This window comes from Eucalyptus grandis, chromosome 9, assembly GCF_016545825.1.
Source record: "Eucalyptus grandis isolate ANBG69807.140 chromosome 9, ASM1654582v1, whole genome shotgun sequence".
NCBI lineage: Eukaryota > Viridiplantae > Streptophyta > Magnoliopsida > Myrtales > Myrtaceae > Eucalyptus > Eucalyptus grandis.
Window position 1 is genome coordinate 40,860,582 of NC_052620.1, and position 21,872 is coordinate 40,882,453.

A 21,872-nucleotide genomic window follows, 5' to 3' on the forward strand; every position below is an offset into this window, starting at 1 on the left:
CATCTGGGGATGAAGGTCCGTCAGAAGAGGAAGCATACGTCTTTATCCGCTACAATCCTAACAAAGTACTAAGCTCGTCCTCCGACCATGAGGATAGTTTCAATACTTCATCCTCTTTCGGAAATTTTGACCAAGAAGAAAGCAATGGGGTAATCTCGGTAGAATCCAACTTTCTTGAAACAGAAAAATTCACCACTACAACGAATATGCAGTGGGAAAACCAGTGGCCTAACCAGGATACATCAAGCCCGTCTTGCACTCATAGGATCATGACCCTTGGAGAGATGTGGATACCTAATCTCCGTAAGTATAATGGCACAACTTGTCCCGTGGCTCATTTGCAATACCTCCATGCTGAAATAAGCCGGTACTATGGCCCGATGTCATTCACAACTCAGACCTTCCAAGAGAGTCTTACGGGGTCTGCATTACAATGGTTCATCACAGCAGATATCTACCTCATGAGAGATTGGAATGAGCTGTCTTCTGCATTCCTGCTTCAGTATCAAAGCCAGATTGGGACTGAAGTGCCTTGTCAGAACTTGGTTCACTTCAGAAGAAGACCAATGGAGGATTTCCGAGCATATGCAAGGAGGTGGGAGGCTTTTATGATGCAAACTTACCCTCAACTGGCCGAAGAAGAAATGATAAAGCTATTCATAGGGACTTTACCTCGTAAGCATCGTTGTTGGTTGCATGGGTTGCACTTCCATAGCTTCAATGAAGTGATCCTCTTATGCGAATACTTCGAGTCTACTGGAGGCGAGGAACTCAAAGGCGCTTGATTTCATAACCAACACTATCAAAGCACTCCCTTACACAGGAGTTTTCATGGGTTTTACTTGTTTTTAGAATTTCATGTTTCTTATCTTGTCTAGTGTGCTACCGTTGTATTTTCCATTCCAAGTACTCTATTGTACAGTTCTAATATTTTGTTTTAAGAGCGTGAGGCAATACTTCAAACCAGCCCAGTGATGTTATACAACCATGAAAACAAAGAACGCCGGCAATGGTTATTGAAGAGTTCTCCGCGGATTGCGACGCTCGTTTCCAAATGTATTTATCGTATTGGCCCTGTTTGTGTGCTTTCGTTGACTCTGTGAACTTTCTTGTTTTTCTTCATTTGATGATGTCAGACATTTGTGCTAATTTCTGTGCGTCCAGTCACTCCAAAAAGTCGTGAAGATCATATTTGTGGACACACCCTCGAAGTAACAGCATTTGCATTCCATAAAAAGTTCCCTTCAGTCTTTATTTGTGCTCTTGTTCTGAATTTTGAAAATTATTATCATTCCTCTGATTACAACAGTTTCGCCTAAGTAGATGAGTAACTGGGAGACGCTCCGAGGCGCGGCTAAAGTTATGCTTGAATGGGAAAGCTAGTCTTATAAGAGAGGAAAATCAGGTGCTTACCAACCACGTCACTAGCTCTGGGATAGATCCAAGAATTAAAACGGCACTCCATCTTTCAGGTTGGCTCATGAGTTGGGAGTGAAATTGTTAAAAGGATTAATTTCAGCTATAATATAATTAATCCATTGTGAATACTTATTTGAAATAAAATAAGTGGAAAGTGTGTACTCCTTGTGAGGGAATAATTGATCCCTCACAAATCGTAGTCCTATGTGTCAACATCAGTAGCAATCCTTAAAAAAGACGTAATTTTTATATAGATAGAGATTTCGCAAACCCAAGTTGGTTGATATTGCATTCTTATTGTTGCTCGATTCTATTCCAATGAGACAGTTATTCCATCCCTATCTTATTTGACTTCGCAAGCTAGAGGTTCCGATTTAGTTCTATGGTTGCCCAGAATAATGCTCGGACCATATGTGAACCCGATGTGTAATTTTTTTTGGCACCTTCAGAAAATGCATTCTGAATCTGAATCCTATTTCACAAAATCTGCTCATCTGAATTTCTTTTTCTTTTTTGGCAAAAATCAGCCCGTCGTCTTCTTTTCTTCTCGATTTTAACAGAAGCGCCCCGTGGGGAGGGGGAGTTTCGGGGTCGAAGTTGACCGTTGACCAGGGAGCATGCGATAGTGATAAGGTATTACAAACCCCCAACTGAACCGCCATTCCTGCAATCCCCATTCAACCTTTTGACGCAGTGCAGTGATCGCATGCGGTGACTCGCACGGCTTTGTCGGATATCGAAGTCATCGCGTCGTCTAGAGCGTCGAACACCCAAAACCCTCCCAACGAAGTGGCCGTCGTCGATGTGTGTCTACCTCTGCGTTCGGCGATTTGGAGAAATTGAGCTAGTTCGTGGAGCGAGAAGGAGCTCTCTCGACTCCCGATGCTAATGGGTACCGCGCTATCTCGTTTGGCTGCTCTCAACAACTTCGCCGACGTAGTTCGGTACATCATCGAGGTGTTTGCTTTACTTCTTCTTTGTTTCGCCTTCGTGAAAGATTTTGCGCGCCCCGATTGTGCATTTCTCGCTACATAGCCCTGACTTTGGGTGTGCAAGCTGCTGCTTGAAGCATTTGCTTACTACTCGATTCCGTTTTAACGAACTAATTATTGTTGTTCTTTATGTATGTCGGTGTTGGATGACGAATTGCTTTTGAAATGACCGTTGAAGAATGGGGGTAGCATGTTAGATAGCACCGCCTCTCTCTTGAGTTCTCCAGATCTCTCACTCCAGATTTTTCTCGGCCACATCTTTGTTTCTTTTGTGAAAATCCTTGCTGGACAAGGAGCCGAAACTGTTGACAACTTGAAGTCGGCAAGTTGACAAATTGAAGGGCTCCACTGACTTCCCATGCCTATGAATAGGCATTCCCTCTTCCCCTTGTGGTAGTGTAGAGTGGAGTGAAGTGTGTGAGGCGTGTGTAGAGTGGTAGAGTGATGGTGTGTGTAGTGAGTGACGTGAGGTGAGGTGTGCTGTGCTATGCGTGCCGTTTGTGAAGAGAGTGGTGAGTGACACGTGAGAAGCAAGTGAAGTGAGTGTGTGTATTAGTGTGGAGAGTTGTAATATCGTTTATAAAGAAGTGATTATTTTACTCGTATAACCACTTGCCTTCTCAACAAGTAGTACCAAAGCAAGATTGTCGGAGATCGTCGAGCTAAGGAGCGAAGTACACTGGAGTTTTGCTAGTGCACAATCCGGGATTATGAAGTTGGTTGGTCCAGGACCAAGCTTACTTGGTATAGTGCTAGGCATTACAACCAACTCACAATTGCAGATTTTTCGAGTTCAGTGAATGGCGTTAAGAAGCTCAACAACTCCAATTATAATAATTGGAACACCCGCATGCAATATTACTTGCTAGGTCAAGATTTGAGGGATATTGTTGGCGGCAATAACATCACATTACCCATGAGTGATAGCGAATTAAGAAAATGGAATATCAAATTAGGTAAGGCTCTTTACTTTCTTGTTGTAACCATTGAAAATGAGTTATTGCAACACATAAAAAGTGCAAAGACCTCGTCGAGGCCTAGGATTGTTGGAGAAAACTCATTTGATGTTTTGAAGCTGACAAAACTTATCTACTTTCTGTTCAAGATTTCCAGATTTCGTGTCAAAGTACGAAGACGCTTACTTTGTGTTAAAGTCTGTTTTACATGAGAAGTTTGTCCACTCTATCGAATTCCAAACTGAAAGCAAGTGAAGAATGAAGACTTATCCAGATGAGGGATTATCTTTCTTTCTTCAAGGGTTCGGTTTGTATGGATTATATATGGCCTTCTGGATTGGAAATATCACTTACGAGATTGATTATCTTTATTGGAATCAATTTAGATACATCAAATCTTTTCGGATAGCAAGTAAATTTTGAAAGAATCTACTTATGGAAACCAAAATCCTAATTGTATGGGCGAACGGGATTGATGGGCTTTCATCACAATTTTCAAACGGCTCGAGATCTTCTTAATTGATTTTGTCCAATTGGTTGATTGGAAGAATTCCTTTGGAAAGTGCCAACGGTCGAGAATGCATGAATGAATATTTAATGAGACATCTCCAGTCATTCGATAGAGTGTGTGAAAGAGAAATTCCAAAGTCTGAAGCTTCCCATTTTCTTGTTATTTCTTACACTCAGCTCAAAGTTGTACTCAAAAGAGAGATAGACTTATAGTGTAACTTTGTGAGAGAGCAATACAGACTATTCACTGTGAAGTTGAGATCGCAAGTGTGACATCCCGATTTTTCAATTCTATTTTTAGTGAAATGAGACGAGCATTTCATCTGTGCGCATATAGTTCTTATCTCTGAGTTGGCCACTCATGAGAAGACTAATCTATCAGGTGAAGCTGTTAAGAGATTCTAATGCATCAGACTCGAGAATTTGACTATGAAGCGACATTTCGACCGAACTAATCTGCAAGGGTCATTACGGCACAGTTAAAAATCGATTAGAGACCGGAGATAGGTCGACTCGACCAAGGCATGTGATCAAGTGTGGGTGATTCCACCAGATCGCACAATTCTTGTCAATCGGCACTAGACCGACTTTTCTGTCGTTTTGGTACCTTGTGTCCGTATTTAAAACCTTGAGATTACCACGACAACCGAGAGTCGCCAATGTGTGACACCTAGATTTTTCAACTCTATCTTCTACTGAATAAATCGAGCATTTCATTGACGCACCTATAGGGTTATTCTCAGAGCTGATCACTCTCGAGATAACTAGACTATCTAGGGAAATTATTAAGGAATTTTAAGGCAATAGACTTGAGAACTCGATCAGGAATCGACTTCTCGACCGTGTCCATCTTTAGAAGTCATTATGGCACAGTTAAAAAAAAAAATCGATTTGAAATCAGAGATAGACTGGATCGACAGAGATGTGTGGCTAATTGCGAGTGACACCACTAAATTAGAAAATTCTCGTCGGCCGACAATAGACTGATTTTCTTATTGTTTTGGTACCTTGTGTCCGTAATTAAATCATCGATATTTTCACGACAATCGAGAGTCACCAATGAGTCGAGTGGGTTCATAGTGGTTCGAATAAAATCGCCACAGGTCATTTTCGCTAAAAAGTTTTGAAAACTACCCGATAGTTTAGGTCACGCTAAAAACGCCCCAGTTGGAATTAACCGCGACCCGAGACCGATTTCGAGGGTGAAGTATCCGTCATGTCACAATAAATTCTAGGAGTGTCGCTCGATCTCGAAGATTTTTCTAAGACCCGACACTTTTTGGGAAAAAGTTGTCCTATAGTCGTTTTGTGCAATCAAGCCGGATTAGATTGGTTACAAAATTGAGATACATGGTGGATTCTTGAGTGAGGAAAATGCGAGAGACGATCAATGAGTGATCCATTGAATTTGTGAGAATCAATGAGATGAAATCAAGAGGATGTGGAACCAATCGAAGCCATCCTCTCAATTTCAGAAACCCCTTTTAGCCTCAAAGAAATTGGGCCATTTGGAGAGTTGTGAGAGGTGTTGGTGTGGCGCAAAAATAAGTAGGGTTAATCTTTGCCAGAATGAACCTTGGAGATATTTCTTGTGGAAAAATAGGCATTGGTGAGCCCAACTCTCACTTATCTCTATCTCCTTTCCCTCACACCCCCACAACCGGACAGCCCCTCTCTTTCCTTCCATTTTCCTCTTCGTCCTCTGCCGAATTGCTTGCAACACCGCTCGAAGAAGCCCACTCCTCCGTCGAGTGCTTCAGCTCCTGTCACGTCCGAGCTTCTCCAAACTCGGTCAACAAAAGAAACACTTTCTAGCCGTATTGACGGAAGCCAGCGAAGCCGGAGCCGCACGCATTCAAGCTGCCCACGAACACCCGCTCCTGCCTTGCCGCTGCCACTTGCCGATTCCTCAGCCTTCTTCGGCCAACAGCAACCGATTTCCTCCCACCTTGTTGACCACCAAGCGAAATTCCTGCAGCTGCTGTCTAGGCCGCATGTCCCACGAAGGCCACGTCCACTATCTCTCCAAGCAGCTGCCCTTGTGTCTTCAGTTGCCGCAGCCGAAGTCCTTTGTTGACTTTCAATTACGAAGACCGAAACCCAGCCATTCGCTGCCACGTCCGAACATTCCACCAGCTCTTGTCGCCTCCACCACCGAAGCAGCTCCATTCTTCGCCGCGTCTTCTTCAGCTCGTGCCTCCCACGCGTGACGCCAACGAAGCCAATCGTGGATCGAGCCCAGCAATTCGAGCCTAGCAGTCCAGCGAAGCTCCTTCACGAGCCCAACTCCATGCGGCATCTTGGCCAAATTCCAGCCCAATGAATTTCTTTTGGGCCGCAAATTAGCCAGAATTCAGCCCAACAATTTCAGTCTTTTGGGCCCAGCAAAGTCAGGCCCAATTCAGCTTTATTTCAAGCCCATTTTCAGCAATTGCAGTCTTCAAGCCCAATTTTTGAAGCCCATCTTCGCAGCAGGCCCAACCCAACTTGGATCCAGCCCAAAAGCAAGAACAAATCTCAGTTGGGCTGAGATTTGTTGGGCCAAGCTTAAGGCCCGGTTGAAGCCCGACGGTGTTGTCAAAAGCCCGATTTCGCCCGCCGTCACGGTGATTCGATCTCCGCTTTTACCAAGTGAGTTTTACTCACTAATGCTTTCTTAGTTTGTTAATTATACTTAGGGTTGGTTAGATTTAATTAAATGCAATTAGGTGGTTAGATTAATTTAGATAAATTAAATTAGAGACTTAATGATGCATGTTAGGTGGTTAGAAATAGACATTAGCAAGTAGGCATGCTATGTTATTTATTGAACGAGTCTCGGTAATTTTCCGGGCTCGTCTCGATGTCCAATTCGGCATTACGGGCCTAAATTGGATTTTTATAATTATTTATTTTTCCGGAAATTCAACCGAGATGGCCGGTGACCGGAATTTCGTGTTGATCGTCGTGGTGCAGTCCGTTTATTTATTTAAGCTTTATTTGGTGCTAAAGAAATTTATGAGTGATTTTAAAATTCATTCCTAAATTAGATCTTGAAAGGGTTGGGTAGGACAAGAAAGCCACTACATCTTGAAAGGGTGGGGACCATAAAGTCACTAGATCTGGAAAGGGTCGGGTGGGACCGTAAAGCCATTGAATGCGGAAAGGGTCGGGTGGGACCGTAAATCAACTAAATCTAAGGAATTGCTTGGTGTGGGATGAATGACCTAGAAATGGTCCGACTGACATGAAATCGACTAGGTCGATTAAATCAATGCTTTTGATCGGTGATGTGATTGTTTGAGTACCTATTGAAATGTATTAATATGCAGATAGAATCTTAGGCCAAGGTAAGTCCTTTGACTCGTGCTATGCTTAGGCAACCGAGTAGTGTATTGGTTTACTAATTGAGTTTTAGGGGTAGAACTCGCTAAGACGTGGTCCGCTAAGACGTGGTCTCATTAGTTATTGAATAACCATTTCAGGACCCTGAGGAGGAGCCTAGGAGGAGGAACCTAAGGAGGAGAAAGGCTTTTGAAGAAAAAGATGATACGAGAGGGACCTTGAGTACAACCCGGATGTGGATTGAGATCCCATCCCTTTTGTGGACCTTGTCTTAGTGTAGATAGGTGTGAGACTTGTTTGCTGTAAATATCATTGTAAATATACTATGAGTTGTGCTATTAATAAAAGTGTTGTGACATCCTGAAATTTGACCCATTTTTGATAAAGTGAAATGTGCATATCGTCGGCGCGCCTATGGTCCTTTTTCTCAAGCTGATCACTCACGAGTTAGCTAACCTATTGGGTGAAGCCGTTAAGGGATATAACCGCGATAAAATCCCTAAAAGCTACCTAATTGGTTAGATTGGACTAAAATCGTGTCCGGTTGATTTTAATCATGAAATTTAATTCGGTGTTGGGAATCAAATATTCGAGCGTGTCACAATTCAATTTTAGGACCGTCTCATCGCCCGTCAAATTATTGGCGAGTCCGAAATTTCAATAAAGAAATTATCGGAGGATTAATTGAAGACCAAGAGAAAATAGAAAGGAAAAGGGGAAGAGAAAAGGAAAATATGAATAATGATATTAAGCATTTTCTTTTATCTCTCTCTCTCCCTTTTCTCTCTTTTTCTTTCTTTTTATCTCTCTCTCTTCTCTCTCCTCTCCCCCTCCCCTCGTGTGATTCCCCCACCGACTCCTTTCTCTCTCTCTCTCTCTCTCTCTCTCTCTCTTCTTTTTTTGAATAGTCAAAGCCTTATCTCTTCTCTCTCTTATCTCTTCTTCTCTCTCCTCTCTCTTCTCCTCCATTTTCTCCCACGTGACCGAACCCCCCCCTCTTTCTTCTTCTCCTTCTTTCTTCTTCGTGGAAACGGCGAACCAGCAAGACAGGAAGAAGCACCTGCGCCGTCGTCGCCGCTCGCCGCCGTCCCGCCGCCCGAGCCCGCGCCCACTCGTCCGCCGCTTGCCACGCACTCCACCAGCCCTCGTTTCCTCACGCTCGGGCCTCCCCCGTGCATCTCTCGTCCCCGTTCCGTCTCGTCCAGCCACCGTGAGTGGCCGAGCAAGCCGCTGGAGCCACCGTGTGACCTCACCGGACCGCCTCTTGCTTTCCCGACCCTTCTTCGCCTCTAACCATCTCTGTTTTCCTCTTTTCACAGCCAATCTAGCAACCCACGAAGTGGGTTTTCAGCCGGCTCTTGGGCCGTTTTGGGCGTTTCCGAGCCCCGAACCCGAGCCGTGCTTTGGGAAGAATCGTTCCTTGTGTCGTCCCCGTCGGATTGATACGTTTTGCGCGCGATTCCGGTGAGTAATCTCACTAATCCTCGCTTAGAAGACTAATGATGCTTAAGGGTTGATTAGTTTTAGTTAATTAAGTTTATGTGGTTAGATTAGTATGGATTAGTGTTTATTAACCAATTGTGATGCGAATTAGATAAATTGACTGTGCAATTAGCAAGTAGACATGGTCTACTATTTATTGGAAGTGTCTCGGAATTTTTCCGACCCCTTATTGGGCTTCAATTTGGCAATTCGGGCCTAAGTGGAATTTTTGGTATTTAAATATTATTTTTCGGAATTAAATTAATTAATTATTTATTTTCCGAAAATTCAAGTGGGATGGCTAGCGACCGGAATTTTATGCTGGTGATCGTGGTGAAGTCCGTTTATTTAATTGGGCTTTATTTTGTGTTAAATTGAATTTTTAATATTTATTAATTAATTTTCGAAATTAATTAATTATTTATTTATTTTTCGGAAATTAAGAATTCGATGGCTGACGACCGAAATTTCATGCTGATCGTCGTGGCGCAGTCTGTTTATTCAATTGAGCTTTATTTTGTGCTGAAGTGAATTAATTGTGATTATAAGATTATTTTCCTGGATTAATTAATTTGGGAAAATAACCGGGTGTCGGTTGACAGCACCAAAAGTGTTTTGGTGGACGCCAATAATGGTGGGATTTGTGAAATCGAAATCATTATATTTTGGCTAAGGCCAATCGTGTACCTACGCACGATGTTTTATCAATGATGATAAAAGATGAGGAGAAATGCTGTGTGATATGGCTTGGCGATTATTACATCGCTTTGGCATGTAGGATGCCTTAGAGAATGCACATAAATTATTGAATATTGATGATGCCTGTGTGGCGCTAATTGATCATGGGGATAGTTGATCATGCCTGTGTGGCGATAGTTGATCATGCCTGTGTGGCGATAATTGATCGTGCCTGTGTGGTGTAGATTGTGCCTGTGTGGCCGTATCTCTGTGTGTTGAGTGTCGTGCCCTTGTGGCTGAAGGTAATTGGGATGCCTAAGAGCATGCACATAAAGTGTTTATTGTACATCACCTTCGTGAATCAACGCCCGAGAGCATTATTGTAGCTCTGTGACTGAGTGTACTATTGGAAATTATATGGTGTAGAGTGAGATGACTTAGAAATGGTCCAACTGACTTGAAATCGACTAGGTCGATTGATCAATGATTCGATCTGAGGGTGATATGATGTGATTCATTGTCTTGATCTACTGTGTGAATTGATTGATTGAATGGAATTGACCGTGAGTGGTTTTGTTGGCGTGTGATCGACTGGGTCGATTGATCGAGATGTCGATATGTGATGTGATGGCTTGGGTGCTTATTGAACTGTGCTAATATGCAGGTGGAATATGAGGCCAAGGTAAGTCCTCTAACCCGCGTGTGCATAGGCAGCCCGGTTAGCGTATTGGTTTCCTAATCGAGTCTTAGTGGAGTAGAACTCGCTGAGACGTAGTCTCATCCCAGTTTGGGGAAAACATTTCGGGATCCCGATGAGGAGCCGAGGAGGAGGAATGCGAGAAGGAGAACTCTGAGGTGAAACTGAGGAAGAGAATGATCTGAGTAAAGAGGAGTCAGAGGTGGATCAGGATGATCCCGAGTATGACTTAGATGAGGATTGAAATCCCATCTCCTTGTGAACCCTTTGTATATGTGTAGATAGAGTGAGACTCTGAAGTTGTGAATAGTTTGTGAAGTGCTCTGTCTAATGCCATGTATATATGTTTGGTTGTAAATTTCAATATGAAAAATATAGCTTGCTTTTCTATCCCATTGTTTTATTGTCTGGGGATTTATAACTGCTTCCGCATGTGCTTAATAAATGAAAGGGTCGGTGATACATGGTCCTGGAATATCGCATTCTAAAATTGACCAAGTTAGAAGGATGTGTGCGTGTCCGAGGATCGGGGCGTGACATCCCCTTTTTATGGTATCAGAGCGAAGTTGAAGATTAGAGTGATAAGGAGTGTTGACTATGGGATAGTTAATAGGAAAGGCCTTTAAATTCATGCTGGTGCATGTCTGTGTTAGCTGAGTGCTAAATTGTTTGTTGTTTGGATCGCTCCGTTTCTAATTCAGTGTTGAATTGGAAACATGTGTTAGTTGAGTAAAGCTACACCATGAGCGATCAGGAGCCGAGAACTCCTGTAAAGAGGACCCGTAGGGCCGTTATTCGTGGTAGAGCTCCGACTCATGTTGGAACCCGAGGCGGACGTGGTCGAGCGCCAGCACAGGCTAGTGCGAGTGGAATGATTCCACCTGTCATAGATGTCGGGGTAGCAGCCTCTAATGATCCCAGGGTGGATGGGATCTTGCGTGTTCTGGAAGCAATGGGTAATAGAATGGATCAGCAAGTCGCTACTGTTCAAACCGCTGCTCAGGCCGCCGCAACTGCCGCCACCGGAGTTGCCCCTACTGCCGCACCTGCAGTCGCACCTACCGTTGCTCCAGCCGCAGTGAATGTTGAAGGTCCACCAGAGATAGTGGTCGCTGCAAGACCAATCCATAAGTTGGTGGAACATTTCCTAAGGTTAAATCCGCCGTTGTTCACCGGGTCTGGAGATCCCGAAGCTGCTTCTTCATGGGTTCAGAAGCTTGAGAAGGCATTTGCACTGCTGATGTACAACGAGACTGAGAAGGTAATGTTAGCAACTTACCAGCTGGAGGGAGTTGCAGACACTTGGTGGATGACAACTCGTGAAATGATCTTTCCAGAAGGCGCTGTTCAAGACTGGAACACTTTCCGTGAAGCCTTCACTAATAAGTTTTTCTCTAAAACTGCTAGAGAGGTGAAGATAGCAGAATTTCAATGTCTTCGCCAAGGTTCCCTATCTGTTGATGAGTATGAGGCGAAGTTCGCTGAACTTTCGCGATATGCGCCCGAGTTAATTGAGAATCCTGTGAACCGAGCGAGAAGGTTCAGAGATGGATTCAGACCGGACATAAGGAGTGCCTTAGTTCTTCTGGATCTAAAGACTTATAATGATCTATATCGGAGAGCTCAGAAGATTGAGAAGGATCAAAATGAACGAACCGCTGCATCTGGATCGTGGTTTGGTTCGAACCAAGATAGAAATCGATTTGAGAAAAGACCGATGATTAGAGGTAGATCTCATGTTCCGCCCAGTAAGGAGGGTGGAATTGGAAAGTCGGAACCCAATCGGATTGGTGTGTGTCGTTTCTACGGAAGACAACATGGATCGGCTCCGTGCTTTCCTAGGACAAGAGTTTGCTACGAGTGTCGCCAGCACGGCCACTTAGCCAAAGATTGTCCCCAAAGAAAGATGGGACAACATCAGCTGCCACCACCGCCACAGATGGGTCAGAACCGAGGACTCCCACCATTAATTACACAGCAGGGTAGACCATTCGGGCCTCCAGCTCAAGGACAGACTTATGCCATCACTAATGGACTGGACAAAGGGAAAGCGCCGCAGATAGAGCATCACTAAAATAGTGAAGGGGACAGGAACGAACCGACTATGCACCGATCAGAGGAAGAACGTTTTTGGAGTGACTTTATGGAAGTAGCACAATGAAATTTTGGTTAAGTTTATAGAATTTCAGTTTGTGAAAATGAAGTTGTAAAGAGGAGAATCACTGACTAGAGTGGTACTTGAATATTTTGTTTATGTATAACTTAATGTTCTATATAAAATGGTTGGGCTTAAGGAAAAGCTGACTTTCTGATTTTTGACGATGGGACACTAAGGTCCCGTGGACGTCTAGTTGTGCCTAACAATGTAGAGCCTAGAGAGGATGTTTTATATGAATTGCATTGTATTAGTTACAGCATTTATCCTGGAAGTACTAAAATGTATCAGAATCTGCATCAACACTACTGGTGGTCGAGTATGAAGGCGGACATTGCCAAGCATGTGGCCAAGTGTTTGACTTGTCAGCAAGTAAAAGCCTAACATTGCAAGCTGGGAGGACTTTTGCAACTTCTTGCGACTTCTTGCGACCCCAGAGTAGAAATGGGAGCATATCACGATGGATTTCGTGACTGGACTACCAAAGAGTCGGCGGGGAAATGATTCAATTTAGGTAGTATTCGACAGGCTGACAAAGTCGGCTCACTTCATTGTAGTTCAAAAGGACCTCAGTCTTGATAGGCACGTAGACCTATATGTGCGTCAGGTGGTTCGTATGCATGGAGTGCCGGTTACGATAACATCTGATAGAGACCCAAGGTTTACTGCTTCTTTTTGGAAGAGCTTGTAGAGTGCCTTAGGTACAAAGCTTCAGTACAGTACAGCATATCATCCTCAGATGGATGGCCAGTCTGAAAGGACAATTCATACTTTGGAAGACATGCTGAGAGCGTGTGTAATAGACTTCAAAGGAAGTTGGGAAGATCAGTTGCACTTGGTAGAATTTGCTTGCAACAATAGTTATTAGCAGAGTATCAAGATGGCTCTATTTGAAGCGTTGTATGGCAGAGCATGCAGAACTCCAGTATGTTGGGATGAAGTCGGAGAAAGGAAGATAACAGGCCCAGAATTGGTTCAGCAATCAGTAAATGCCATGGCAGTGATCAGAGGCAGATAAAAGACCGCGCAGAGCAGGTAGAAAAGTTATGCAGATGAGCGTCAGAGGTCTTTGGAATTCCAAGTTAGTGATCACATTTTTCTAAAAGTGTCACCAATGAGGGGAACTTCGCGCTTTGGTAAGAAATGCAAGCTGAGTCCAAGGTACGTAGGTTCATTTGAGATTCTTGAAAGAATCGGAAACCTAGCGTATCGTCTTGCATTGCCGCCAAGATTGGTGCAAGTGCATGACGTCTTTCACGTGTCGATGTTAAGGAAATGTGAGCCTAACCTGACCCACGTGCTCAATTTCGAGGAATTGGACGTGGATGACTGTGTGTCATACGTTGAAAGCCCGGTTCAAATTGTCAATCGCAAAGAGAGCAAGTTCTGCGTACATAGACCATTCCGTTGGTCAAAGTGGTCTGGCAACACCACGGTACTGAAGAAGCGACTTGGGAGACTGAAGAGTCGGTGACACAGTGATACCCCCACCTTTTTTATCAAAGTGTGAAAGGGTTTAAATTTCGAGGACGAAATTTTTATAAGAGGCGAAGAGTTATGACATCCTGAAATTCGACCCATTTTCGATAAAGTGAAATGTGCATATCGTCGGCGCGCCTATGCTCCACTTTCTCTGAGCTGATCACTCACGAGTTAGCTAACCTATTGGGTGAAGCCGTTAAGGGATATAACCGCAGTAAAATCCCTAAAAGCTACCTAATTGGTTAGATTGGACTAAAATCGTGTCCAGTCGATTTTAATCATGAAATTTAATTCGGTGTTTGGAATCGAATATTCGAGCGTGGCACAATTCAATTTTAGGACCGTCTCATCGCCCATCAAATTATTGGCGAGTCCGAAATTTCAATAAAGAAATTATCGGAGGATTAATTGAAGACCAAGAGAAAATAGAAAGGAAAGGGGAAGAGAAAAGGAAAATATGAATAATGATATTAAGCATTTTCTTTTCTCTCTCCCTCTCCCTTTTCTCTCTTTTTCTTTCTTTTTCTCTCTCTCTCTCTTCTCTCTCCTCTCCCCCTCCCCCTCGTGCGATTCCCCCCACCGACTCCTTTCTCTCTCTCTCTCTCTCTCTCTCTCTCTCTCTCTCTTTTTTTCTTTTGAATAGTCAAAGCCTTATCTCTTCTCTCTCTTATCTCTTCTTCTCTCTCCTCTCTCTTCTCCTCCATTTTCTCCCACGTGACCGAACCCCCCCCTCTTTCTTCTTCTCCTTCTTTCTTCTTCGTGGAAACGGCGAACCAACAAGATAGAAGAAGCACCTCGTCGTCGTCGCCGCTCGCCGCCGTCCCGCCACCCGCGCCCGCGCCCACTCGTCCGCCGCTTGCCACGCACTCCACCAGCCCTCGTTTCCTCGCGCCCAGGCCTCCCCGTGCGTCTCTCGTCCCTGTTCCGTCTCGTCCAAACCACTTGAGTGGCCGAGCAAGCCGCCAAAGCCGCCGTGTGACCTCACCGGACCGCCTCTTGCTTTCCCGACCCTTCTTCGCCTCTAACCATCTCTGTTTTCCTCTTTTCGCAGCCAATCCAGCAACCCACGAAGTGGCTTTTCAGCCAGCTCTTGGGCCGTTTTGGGCCGTTTCCGAGCCCCGAACCCGAGCCGTGCTTTGGGAAGAATCGTTCCTTGTGTCGTCCCCGTCGGATTGATACGTTTTGCGCGCGATTCCGGTGAGTAATCTCACTAATCCTTGCTTAGTAGACTAATGATGCTTAAGGGTTGATTAGTTTTAGTTAATTAAGTTTATGTGGTTAGATTAGTATGGATTAGTGTTTATTAACCAATTGTGATGCGAATTAGATAAATTGACTGTGCAATTAGCAAGTAGACATGGTCTACTATTTATTGGAAGTGTCTCAGAATTTTTCCGACCCCTTATCGGGCTTCAATTTGGCAATTCGGGCCTAAGTGGAATTTTTGGTATTTAAATATTATTTTTCGGAATTAAATTAATTATTTATTTATTTTCCGAAAATTCAAGTGGATGGCTAGTGACTGGACTTTTATGCTGGTGATCGTGGTGAAGTCCGTTTATTTAATTGGGCTTTATTTTGTGTTAAATTGAATTTTTAATATTTATTAATTAATTTTCGAAATTAATTAATTAATTAATTATTTTTCGGAAATTAAGAATTCGATGGCCGACGACCGAAATTTCGTGTTGATCGTCGTGGCGCAGTCCGTTTATTCAATTGAGCTTTATTTTGTGCTGAAGTGAATTAATTGTGATTATAAGATTATTTTCCTGGATTAATTAATTTGGAAAATTAATTGGAAAATAACCGGGTGTAAGTTGACAGCACCAAAATTGTTTTGGTGGACGCCAATAATGGTGGGATTTGTGAAATCGAAATCATTATATTTTGGCTAAGGCCAATCGTGTACCTACGCACGATGTTTTATCAATGATTCGATCTGAGGGTGATATGATGTGATTCATTGTCTTGATCTACTGTGTGAATTGATTGATTGAATGGAATTGACTGTGAGTGGTTTTGTTGGCGTGTGATCGACTGGGTCGATTGATCGAGATGTCGATATGTGATGCGATGGCTTGGGTGCTTATTGAACTGTGCTAATATGCAAGTGGAATCTGAGGCCAAGGTAAGTCCTCTGACCCGCGTGTGCATAGGCAGCCCGGTTAGCGTATTGGTTTCCTAATCGAGTCTTAGTGGGGTAGAACTCGCTGAGACGTAGTCTCATCCCAGTTTGGGGAAAACATTTCAGGATCCCTATGAGGAGCTGAGGAGGGGGAATCTGAGAGGGAGAACTCTGAGGTGAAACTGAGGAAGAGAATGATCTGAGTAAAGAGGAGTCAGAGGTGGATCAGGATGATCCCGAGTATGACTTAGATGAGGATTGAAATCCCATCTCCTTGTGTACCCTTTGTATATGTGTAGATAGAGTGAGACTCTGAAGTTGTGATTAGTTTGTGAAGTGCTCTGTCTAATGCCATGTATAAAGGTTTGGTTGTAAATTTCAATATGAAAAATATAGCCTGCTTTTCTATCCCATTGTTTTATTGTCTCGGGATTTATAACTGCTTCCGCATGTGCTTAATAAATGAAAGGGTTGGCGATACATAGTCCTAAGATATCGCATTCTAAAATCGACCAAGTTAGAAGGATGTGTGCGTGTCCGAGGATCGGGGCGTGACAAGTGTGGTTGTGAATTTCAATAAGAAAAATATGGCATTCTTTTCTATCCCGTTGTTTTATTGTCTGGGGATTTATAACTGTTTCCGCATGCGTAATCAAAAGAAAGGATCAGCGATACTTAGTCTTGGAATATCGCACTTTAAAATCAACCAAGCTAAGGGATGGATGCGTACCCGAGGGTCGAGACATGACACAATGTGTCAAAGATGTACATTGTGGTTTGAAAATGATCAACCACAAGTCAAATGCATGAAAATTTCTAAAAGCTACCCAGTAGGTTAGGACGCGCTAGTATCGTGTCAGAGTGAAATTAATCGTGAAATTGAGATTGAAATCAGAAATTGGAATTGTGTCACAAATCTTATAGGAACATTGGATTAATTTATGGACTTCAATTGGACTCAATTGGAAGAGAATTTAATGGAATTGAAGATTATGGTGTACAAGATTTGCAAAATTCGTATGCCATAGCAGAGGAAGAAATTGGACCCAGTGAAGATTGTTGTGGGAGATTTGAGTTAGCGGAAAATGACCTCATGTGATGTCATGGTGGTTGGGGCCAAAGTGAAGGAGATCTTGACAAGTGGAGGGTGTGGATTTGCTCTAAAAAAATGTGGGACTTCACTTCAACCAGTCACCATCATCTTCTTCCTTGGTCTTTGGCTTTTTGAATTAGAAGGAGAGAGAGAGAAGTGCAAGCGGAACCAACTAGCCCCAACGCCGCCTCCTTCGCTCGCTCGATGCCACCGCTCGTTGCCGTCACCATCACCACCCGTCCGCGCGCGAAGGCCCGCGTGCGCGCTCGCCGGCCAGCCGTCGCGCCGTCTCCGCTCGAGCCTCTAGCACCATCATCCTTCGTCGTCCAGCTGCTGTCGCCATCGCCAAGGTTGCCGGAGCCACTATCGAAGTCAGCTCGTCGCCAATGCTGCTTCTCCTTCGCCCGCGACCGTCGTTCCTCGTTGCTCACGCATCTAGCTCAGTCGTTCGCCTAGCGTCGTCATCCAGAGTCACCAGCTACTGCTCACCGTTCACCGACCACCGTTGGAGCCAGCCAAGACCGCTGGAGCCACCGTCGATCGTCGCTCGGCTGCCGCTTTGCCGTCTCCGCCGGTCCCGCACATAACCGGCCGCCGAGCACCTCCATTCGGCCAAGGTCAGCCACCAGAGTTCCAACTTAAGTCTGGATCTTGAGGGCCATTTTAGGCACCTTTTGGTCCTTGTTTGGTGCCGCCCGAGGAGGTTTTCCGACCACTTAGCGGGGACTCATTGGAGCGATTCCGGTGAGTTTAGCCTCATAAACCTTGATTAGAGAGTTAATGATGCTTAGGGTGTTCTTAGTTTAAGCCAAGTAAGCTTAGGTTGTTAGATTAGTTTAATCGGGTGTGGATTAGATTAAGGGGTGTGGTTAGTTTAAAATATGATTAATTAGAGTTAAGTGTATGTTTATATTAATATAAGTCTTGATTTGACTTAAATGAATTATTTTTATTAAATAAATATTTCGAAATTATTTAATAATTTAATAATATATTATTATTCGAAATTATTAAAATATTATTATTTATTAATTTTCGGAATAAATTTAATTATTAATAAATTTCGAAAATTATTTTGGGACCTTAAATTTTCAGAATTTCGCGATGATCGCTGCTGTGCATTCGGATTTTGAAATTGATAGTTGGATATTATAAATTGAGAATAGATTGTGAAAAATATGGATTTATTCGAAAACCCCGGGTGTCAGGTTTGACTTCGAAATTGGATTTTATGGATTATTATTTTAATGGAAGCCTTGAGTGAAATGCAAAGTGCCTTTGGCTGAATATGAATTGTTGTGTGATAATTAAGAGGAATTGTCATGAGCTATTGAGCTGAATTTGCCCTTTATGGGAGGCCCCACGCAACGGGCTTGGGTCGCAGTTGATTATGGGCCTATACTCCTTCGGGAACGCCGTCGACGTAGTGACAAAGCCGCGCTCCATGGGGGGAGGCGATGCCTGGGATTAATGTCAGTAGATAGTCGAACTACGAGTAGGCTATGCCCTTGAGTGGCAATGAATAACAATTGGAACACATGCTGAATGATTTAATGTGTCAGATTGTGGGGCGGAATTGTGTGGCGCGATATGGGACGTGTCATAACAATTTAGTCTTATAATCATGACCCCTGTGATTGTTTATATGAAAGTGATTGCGTTCCAATTGTTTAAAATTCTTATTATTGCATGTGATTGAGGATCTGACTGTGCTAACTGCGGGGAGAAATTGAGGGAAAGGTGAGTCTCATTGTTTGTGATGGTGTGGCTAGGCCATCCTTGGGTGTATTTTCTTTCTAATAGGGGTTTAGGGGGGGTAAACTTGCTGAGACAATGTCTCACCCTGTTGTGGGCTTACATTTTCAGGTCCCTTGTGGACGGAGCAGCCAGTTTGTTATGGTTGGCCTTGTGGAGTTACAGAGGTGAAGTTGAATGATTGGTGATCGTGTACAACTTGTAGGTCGTAGGACGGTCCCTTTTTATAAGCCGGCCTTTTGTAGACTTTGGTTTTTGACCTCTATTTTTAAGCTCTGTTGGTTTATGTATGTGATTGATTGTGAAATTGCTTCGTGCTTTTCTATCCCGTATTTCATTGTCAGAGGTTTTATAATACATTCTGTATGTGCATAATAAATGAATGGGGTCGGCGAGACTACCTGGGAATGTCGCATTTGAATGACCATGGTGGGATGTTGGCACGCTCGAGGTTCGGGGCATGACATCCCTGTTTAAGTGGTATTAGAGCCTAGTCTAAGTATGGAGGGGTAGGGTGCGAGGAGTCATGGAATAGTTAGTAGGAAAGGTTTTTAATATGCTGATGCATGTGGTTGATAGCATAGGGTGCAAGGAGTCATGGAATAGTTAGTAGGAAAGGTTTTTAATATGCTGATGCATGTGGTTGATAGCTGTTTGGTAGTGTGTTTGTGGGGTCACTCAAATTCTAACTTGATGTTGGAATTGGAAAACGGGTGTCTATAAAGATCCTATAACATGAGTGACCAGGAGTGGAGAACTCTTTGGAGAAAGTCAATAGGACCTGTACCTCGGGGTAGGATGTTGACAAGAGTCGGTGCTCGAGGCAGAGGGCAAGCTCAGACCAGCACGAGTGTAAGAGTACCATTGTAGGCCGATACTAGTATAGCAGCACTGAGTGATCCTAGGTTTGACGAGATCGTTTAGGCGCTAGTGTTCTTTGGGAACTTGTCGAGCCAGTAAACTTAGGACCGAACCGCCGATGTTGCCGTTGTAGCTATCGCCGCTAATGTTGTAAATATTGTTATTGCTGCGCCTGTTAAGGCCCAAACTGGAGTCATGATCGGGGAACAAGCCACCATATCTGAGTCAAGGTTTAGTTTAGGTAGAGATGTAAATCGATTAGGGGAAAGGTCGATGTCAGAAGAAAGGTACCCTATTTCACCCAATCGGAATAGTAGAACTGGAAATTCAGTGCCCAACTCGATCGATGTGTGTCGTGTCTATAAGAAAAGATGTGGATCTTTTCCATGCTGTAAGAGGGAAAAGACTTGTTACAAGTGTCGCCAGTAAGGTCATCTAATCAAAGATTGTCTGTATAGACAGATGGAACCACAACTGTTTCTGTCACCACCGTTGATAAGACAGAACAGAGGAAACATGCTTCAGTACATTAAGTGAGGTACTTGGAACAGACCCTAGTGCAAGGAAGGGTACATGTTGTCACTCGATAGGAGGTAGAGAACTCACCGATCATGTGCCGAGTTTATGGAAGGAAGCATGAATCAACCTAGTGTCTCGGTTCAATGGGAGCATGCTTTGAATGTGGCCAGCATGGCCATCGGGTTAGGAACTATCCGCGTAAGTTCAGGAGAGCGTAAGTACCATTACTGCAGATAGGACACCACTAGGATGGCTAGAAGAGCATAAATGGGCCGACCATACATCGATCAAGGGAAGAATGGTTTTGAGATGTTTTTATCATAGTAGTGCAGCAGAATTTTCAGTGAAGGTTGTAGGATTTTCGTTGTGGTAATAAAGTAATAGAAAGATGAATCTCATACTATAGTTGTACTTGAAGGGTTTGCTTAAGTATGACTTGGAAGTCATTTATAAAAGGGTTTGTCTCAAGGGGCTTTCTGCTGTTTTGAATCGTGGTAGTGATATAATTTAGTTTGTTCAGTTAGCATGCAAAAGTTTTGAATTATTGAAAGTCGAAGAGGAACTTCGATCCTTGTTATTTGTCACTGAAGATCACATGGTTCTGGTTGTTGGTTACCGAATCTATATGGCAACTGTAATGGATGCGTCAGTTGAGGAGCCGAATATGGAGAACATAACCGTGGTACAGAAGTTTTCTGAGGTATTTCCTGAAGAATTGCCAGGTTTGCTGTCAAAAAGAGAAATAGAGTGCGCGATTGAATTAGCACACGAAACAGAGCCAGTCCCTAAGGCTCCTTACCGGATGATGTTACTTGAGTTAAAAGAACTAAAGGTGCAGATGCAGGAATTGTTGGATAGGGGATTCATACATTCCAATGCATCACTTTGGGGAGCACCAGTTCTATTCGTGAAGAAAAAAGTTGGTTTGTTTCATTTGTACATCGATATTCTCCAAGATCGACTTGAGGTCAAGGTATCATCAATTGAGGATTAGGAAGAAAGACATACCGAAGTTAGCATCTCGCACTCGATACGATAGTTATGAGTTCACTTTAATGCCGTGCGGTTTGACGGACACCACAACTGTTTGTTTGGGTCTAATGAACAGAGTGTTTATTGGGTACTTAGATTAGTTTTGTGATCATGTTCATTGACGTTATCCCGGTGTGTTCGAAGAGTGCTGAGGAGCACGAGAGACATTAGAGGATGATACTTCAAACCTTGAGGACTTTTGAATTTTACGCTGCGTTTAGCAAGTGCGAGTTTTAGATGACTCTTGTTGCGCTCCTAGGTCATGTGATTTCAAGCGAAGAAATCTTTATGGACCCCGCCAAGATCGAAGTGGTGATTAACTGGCCAAGATCGACGACAGTGACAGAAATCATAAGTTTTTTGGGTTTTAACAGGTTATTACAAAAGGTTTGTGGAAGGGTTTTTAGCCTTAGCTTCATCGTTGACTCGACTACTGAGGAAGGAAGAGAAGTTCGTGTGGACAGACAAGTGCAAGTGTAGTTTTAAAGAGCTTAAGAAGAGGCTTACTGCCGCACCTGTGCTGACCGTTCCATCTAGTCCCGGAGGATGCGAGATCTACAGTGATGTGCCGTTTAGAGGACTAGGTTGCATGCTAATGCAACATGGTAGAGTTGTTGCATACGTGTCCCGTCAATTGAGACCTCATGAACGGATTTACCTGATGCATGACTTAGAACTTGCAGTAATTATGTTCGTTCTGAAATTTTAGAGGCATTATCGGTATAGAGAAAGATTACAGATCTTCAATGACCATCAAAGTCTCAAGTACATATTCTCTCGTAAGGAGTT